Source organism: Sinocyclocheilus rhinocerous, unplaced genomic scaffold, assembly GCF_001515625.1.
Source record: "Sinocyclocheilus rhinocerous isolate Xijiao unplaced genomic scaffold, SAMN03320098_v1.1 scaffold2150, whole genome shotgun sequence".
Classification (NCBI taxonomy): Eukaryota; Metazoa; Chordata; class Actinopteri; order Cypriniformes; family Cyprinidae; genus Sinocyclocheilus; species Sinocyclocheilus rhinocerous.
In genome coordinates this window covers 53,400-60,403 of record NW_015630333.1, presented here as the reverse complement: position 1 = coordinate 60,403, position 7,004 = coordinate 53,400, and the positions used below count along the sequence as shown (strand labels likewise).

The following is a 7,004-nucleotide window of genomic DNA, read 5'->3' as shown; positions in this document are numbered from 1 at the left end:
AAATATGACAAAAACTTTTGGGTGAAACTTGTTTACTTTTTTTCATACTTTTCATACTTTTAATAATTTTAAATAAGTATAAAGAATGGCATTGGTTTTGTACATTTAATTTTTGTTTAACGTTTTTGATAAAAATAATGTTGTTCAATTAGCATGTTTTTGTGTTTTGCTTTGGTACCGAAATTGGCACAGAGAACCGTGGATTTTCACTGGTATTGGTACCGAATACTGAAATTTTGGTACCTTTACAACACAAGTGTGAATAATCAAAAACCGGAAAAAAAAATTCTGGTGTGTTGCTTTATGTCCAGTAGTTCGTCTCTGGTAAAACTGATAGTAAAAGAATGACTAAACACAGAACAAAAACAGCAAAAGAATGGGAGAGCTCCACACTGTGGCAGCCATGCGCTGCACCATCTTGATGATAGTATGCCATCATAAAATGCCAACCATTCCCGGATAGTCTACTTCCGGTTAGAATTCAAAGTGTAGATCGATGCACACTCTAACGTCTAATATTGCCCACAACCCATTGTGCATTGGACGAGGATTTGATTAGAACTACAAACACACAAGTGTAAAAAAAAAAACTACAAACATGGTGGATATGCAAGACAGACAGACAGGTAGAGAAAATGGTTTGAGTGATAAATAATATCTAACCTGATGAAAAAATATTTATGTAATGTTATCAGTGTTATATTTCGTCTGCAGCAACATTGCGAACTTTTATAAAGATACGCTTGTTCATTAACTTTAAATGCATTATTATGCAAACACATGAGCAGAGTTCTCGGGATGATAGACCCATGACTGGCAGATCAGCGTGTCTCTTCATTTCTCACCAAAATGGTAGGAAATTAAATTAAACGAGATGTGGATGATGTTAACTGTGATAAGATGATTGACAGTGCAGTTTAAACGGTGACAGGATGCACAAAACTAAGCAACAGAGCGTCCGTTAAAGACGCAGTTATGACGAAGTAGTTTGTCCCAATGCTTGCCTACTATTCTGTTACATACACAAAAGTGTGTACTTTTTCTTCACAAAAAGAGTACATACTTTTAGGGCATAGTGTACGTAGGCAAATTGGGACGCAGCATGAGAGTGCAAGTGCATGTCTGCAGCCAGACCCTTCTCCAATTTTTTTAACATGTTATTTTCCCAGCTTTATCTTATATTTTCTTTCATACATAGTAGCCCAGATGAGTTTAAATTACTGCATGAATCTTATTTTCTTCATCTGAGCACAATCATAAAGACACAAGGCCTCCCCTACCACTGCTATGCACATGATACACAGCTTTGTGTGTCGTTTCAACCTGATGATCCCACGATTTCAGCTTGTGTCTCAGCCTGCCTTTCAGACATCTGCAGCTCCACCTTGTGAAGACAGAGCCCCCTGTTAATTCCTGCAAACCCGTCAGTTGACCACAACATGACAAGCCAGATCCACGTCACACCCCTCCTGACCACCCCTCTTACTCCACTGACTCCCAGTCAAAACCTTCTCGCTGTTCCTCTCCAGTGGAATGAGCTGCCAACCTCTACCCAAACTTCTCAGACCATCACAACTTTCAAGAAGCAGGTGTCCCTTCTGACAACACTTAACAACTCAGCAACCTTAAACCAGTGCAACCTTAAACACATACACAAAATCCCCCTTTGTATGCCCTCTGAAAAAAGTAGAGTGACAATTTTATTTACCATATACAATTATATAGATGGCAAAAAGTAGCACCAAAGTAGTCCAAATGATGATGTGTTGCATTCAGAGTGCTCACTGGCGGTATCCAATGGTTCCGTGTGAGGTACAGAGTACAACTGCAGTTGTTAATCGCTAAATCTTATCCTGATCCACTCTATGAAGGTGCACATATCTCATTCAAAAGCACACATCATCCAAAACACAGCATGTCACATCATTTAATAGCGACTGACTCAACATTTAATAGCACTGATGTAAAACCTTTATCATAACACTTACGCTTTTTTTTGTAATTATATCTGTAATTATGTCAGATCATTGCCCAGAGCATCACAGTCCCTCGACCAGCCTGTCATGTTCCCACAGTGTATTCTGGTGCCATTACATGCCCAAGTAAACAGTGGACACAAACACAACCATCCACATGATCCATGCAAGAAGAAAACAGGACTCCACAGACCAGACGACCTTCTTCCACTGCTCCAATGTCCAGTTCCTCTGTCCAGTCTGCACCTACACAGGCCCAAATGCTATGCAGTGTGTGTTGTGAACATTGCCTCTTTTAGCTATCATTAAAACTGTTCCCCTACAGCCCTTCTATTGGTTTGGTCCAGACAGAATAGCACCGCAAAAGCCTCACCACTTCAGAGATGACACAGTTGTCTGGTTAAACAATTTTGTCACTCAGATCTTTATTCCTGCCCATTTGTCCTGCACCAGCACACTGATTACATGAACTGGTTGTTCTAACTTCTAAATTACAAATTCTAAATGAGCCAGTTCTAAAGTATAAGTTCTAAATGATCAGCATGGCTGTGATTACCTGCGAGCTCATTCCTACGACTGAATCACAGCCATGCTGATATAGAGTGATATCACAAGGCTACTCGTGAATGCTAACCTCCTTTTTGCACTGTTGATTTACACAAATTAGACATTTGATCGGTTACACTGACTGTGTGGATGGATTGCATGAGTTTGATTTAGTGTCACAGACTGACTAAGTATCATATACTTCATGAGTGCTTTGCTGCACACCAACATGTCAAAGACGATGGTCATTATTAAGAGTTGACACTTACAAGGGATTCATGTTTAACACACGGATGGTTCAACATTTGCTTGCATCCAATGCAAATTCACATTACTTTATTTTTTAACCAGCACATTATCACGTTATTACAACTCTCTAAATCGTTTTTTTTTCTTTACAGATTGTACAGCCTACATTATACTCAAGGGCAGCACTGGGCAAATTAAACTTCATGGTAATACCACTGCGTATTCAGACCAAGTTCTACCACTGCACTATTACTACTAATGCAGTATCCTGACTCGCTGCATTAATGCTAGTTACAGTATGTGAGCTTTTTCATTCATGGCAAAACATTGCAGGAGGTGATGCAGGCAGCCCAAGGTGTGAGCTACAAAACATGATTTTTTTCAGGAAGCAAAGTTTCCTTACTTTAGCAAAGGAAAACCAGTCTCCTCTTGGCTTATATCGAAACCCTCCGACATTCTTCTTTACAAATCCTCATTTTGTACTTCTAATAAGTGACCATTGTTTTGTTTAGAGATATACCTCCGACTGGATTCGTCTGAAAGAAGAAAGTCATATGCACCTAGGATGACTTGAGGGTGAGTAATTTATGGGCTAATTTTCATTTTTGGGTGAACTAACACTTTAAAGCATTTCGCTAAGAAATGCAGGTGCAATCAAGTTGTCAATATTAATATTATAGTTCTGTCTATTGATTTAAATAGTAAAATCAATCCATGTGAATGATGTGATAATAGCAGAAGAATATGTGTTCCCTAATCTAAAGTGTTACTATAGCGTGGTGTATCAAGTAAAACTGCAAATGAAATATTAAAATTCTCTACCTATGATAATTTACCAACTATAAATAATGGCAATTATGCCAATCAGATCTGAATATTCTAATCAGTCCGGCCCTGCTCAGGCATACACGACTACAGTCAAATACATTAGTACATGAATATTCGACAAGTTCATGGCTTTGAACCACTGTGAAAATACTATGACATGATATGTTTAATTCAAGATCATGTTATTTTGATGTTTTAAGTTCATTTGTTACAATTCTATTTTGTTAAATACAAAAATATTTAACAATAAGTTTTGTAATCACTGCATAAGGTTAGCAACAGGACCCACTCAACACACACACACACACCAAAGAAATATTTGACCACACCACGGCCCTTGATTTTTTACTTTTTATTTTTAATTGGCCACTGGATTTATGTAACTTTTGTGCTCACCCGATTCCTTAGCCCAAGCTTTCAGAAACAGACATTTTACTGTCAGTAATTCTGCTGCAATCAAAGTGTTAATGTGGATGCTTACATATAACTATATACAGTAGGATAAGATTTATAGAATAAAAAGGCAAAATAACAAATACTCCAAAATTGCATAGTGTGAAACTACAGGCAAATCTCCATATCATTTTAACAATGCACAGCGGTGACCATCCACCCGCTGGACAAAAGGTAAAAACAACACCAGGCTCAGATCTGCCATGTTTAGTCACTATGAACTGGAGCTAAACTCTAGAGAATGCAGCTTTAGGGCTGCCCTCACATACATAAAACTACAAACAAAGTCACCAAAAATATATATGAAAAAAAAAAACATTCATTAACAAATGTAATGCTGAATGACATTAGAGAAACAGAAGATAAATAAACTATATATTAGATTTCTTTGTCAGAAGTGAACACCGTGTAGTCTTGCTCACTGAAAGGTAGCACACATATAGCTGCATAATTTTACTATATATTCAACAGAGCTAAATCTCAACTGGTTGATCATCTATCCCAGGGGTGGCAAACGTCAGTCCTGGAGAGCCGCAGCCCTGCAGAGTTTTGCTTCAACCCTAATCAAACACACCTGAACAAGCTAATCAAGGTCTGAAGGGTTACTAGGAAGCTACAGGCAGGTGAGTTTTTATTAGGGCTCTCCAGGACTGACGTTCGTCACCGCTGATCTATACCATCGATGTATATCAACATTTCACTCAGCTCTAAAAATGCTTGACTGAATCAAATTCTATCCCAGCCTCTGAAAAGTGAGATTATTCTGACATTTTCACCCAAAGGACACGGGATACTCCGTTTGTAGCGCATGAACCTGTCTGACACTCTCAAAATACAGGAATGTCAGATCAACTGTCCTAGCTAGCATTATGAAGATGAAGAAGTAATAGTATTTTAACCTTTTTTTTTTTTTTGGTTATAATACAGGAATGTCAGATCAACTGTCCTAGCTAGCATTAAGAAGATGAAGAATATATTATTTTATAATTTTTTTTTTTTTTTGGCTATGGATGAAGCGTAGCTGTATAGTGAATTGTTGTTTGTTGACCTGCCCTCTTGATTGCTCAAGGCAGATTTCTCCTAATGGACACAATAAAGGATCAATTAAAACCAAACCAATAGGCCTTACAATTAGTATTTTTTCTGGATACTTACTCAAAGCACTTTACAGATAATAGGGGGAATCTCCTCAGCCATACTGTATGTGGAATCAATAATTTTGATCAAGCATTATGGGGCATTTCAGTTAAATCAAAGTGAATTGTATTATTTTGTATTATTTTGTTCTGCATAATTTAATATGTGCATTAAGTCAAGGCTACTCAGGTTTCTCCAGTGCTTGTAATTTCAATAGCTTCTGCATTAAGTACCCAAGCCAGAACATCAGATAGTTATTATTTCTTGTCAATTTCACTTCTTCCACTTTTAGGATTTCACAGACTCCCTTGAGTTTAAATTCCTCAGCAGGCATCATTTGGAAGCCGACACGTGTGGACTGTAGAGTGTGTGTGTCTGTGTGTACATGTCTGTATGTGTGTGTGTGTGTTTGATGTGACTCAATGCAATGCCAAAGGAGGCCAGTGAAAGGTATTCATTCTTTTTGTTTCTCTCTAACTTGGCCAGGACCATGTGAAGTTTCCCGGCTACCCATCTGAGGGCTTTTGTCCTACCCGAAAAAGTGGCAGTGCCCCCCTCTTACTCCCCCGGGCAAAGATTTGGGTTTAATCTGGCATGGAGAGGGGTGAGGAGGATGCCAGCTCCATTCAGCCCGCTGATGTCATGCGTATGCCCACCGTGGGAGAGCAGCGGATGGACTTGGAGGGTGGCAAAGACCCATTCTGCTCTCACTCAATCCGCTCTCTATCGGGATGAATCACTCTTTCAGGAATGGCAGCCCGCTGTGAGGCACAATTGATGGCTATTTTATGCTATTTTTATGCTACCTTACAGAGGAGAAGATTCTCTCTCTGACTCTCTTTCTTCCTGTGTCTCTCTCTCTGACAGCTATTACAACCTTTTGGCCCTTCTTCAATCAAGCACACACACACACACACACACACACATACACTGCTCTCATCAACAGCTTATAACATAATAAATTGATAAAACTGGAGTTAAATATAGATTAAATATACTGAAACACCTCAAATAAAAAGAAAACATCCATCACAGCAATATATGTTAAATCAGTAATCTAATGACATGATTTGTACAATATACATGAGTGTATTAGTCTAGAAATCTCCTATGCAGACTATGCAGAAGTCTATGCAGTAAGGATTGATAATATCAGTGCTGATCTAGTATATCATGCTTGGATTGCTACATTTACAGCAAAGTTGACATGATAGGCCATTATTGTAGGTTCTGTTCCAGAATCTGCATGGAAAAGTGTGATCTTACTGTGAAATCTCTCTTCGACAATTGCAATTTCATGAAGAAAGTTATTGGCGATTCAATATATTTTAAGAAGCAATTGCTTATGCACGATTATCAAGACGTCTGAGAAAGCTCAAATCATTTTAGCTGACCTATAACACTTATCTTATTAGATAATTATTGTAAACATTATCAAGAGAATATTAGCTTATTTTCTGGAAATCTCACACAGAAATTTGAAACATTATAAATATTGCAACTAAATTCATCATACTCAATCATTAATTAATTAATTGTGGTCAAGATAGCAGAAAATAGCACATCTATCACTATCATAGTGTCCTAACTGGGTTAAAGTCACGAGTCACGACTGTGGTGACATAAGCGCTTACATACACACACACACACACACACACACACACACTGCAGTCTGTAGCCTAGTTAAACCGCTCTCAGGGACCAAAACGGAGGTTTTATGATAGATCAAAAAAATCATTTTCTCAACCATTGAGACGTCTGTTTTAGACATTTTAAAGGGGTCATATGATGCGATTTCAATTTTTCCTTTCTCTT

General features: G+C 38.1%; 1 protein-coding gene and 1 long non-coding RNA gene across 2 annotated transcripts in view; one reads left to right on the top strand and one right to left on the bottom strand.

The window, feature by feature from the left end:
* The window catches only part of slc1a2b (solute carrier family 1 member 2b), a 50,655-nt gene that overhangs the window by 28,937 nt on the left and 14,714 nt on the right, over nucleotides 1-7,004 (bottom strand). The window lies entirely within an intron of this gene.
* On the top strand, nucleotides 4,704-6,190 carry LOC107740050 (uncharacterized). Its single transcript, XR_001640051.1, has 3 exons — nucleotides 4,704-4,804; nucleotides 5,676-5,952; nucleotides 6,057-6,190. It is a non-coding gene; the product is annotated as an uncharacterized LOC107740050 (long non-coding RNA).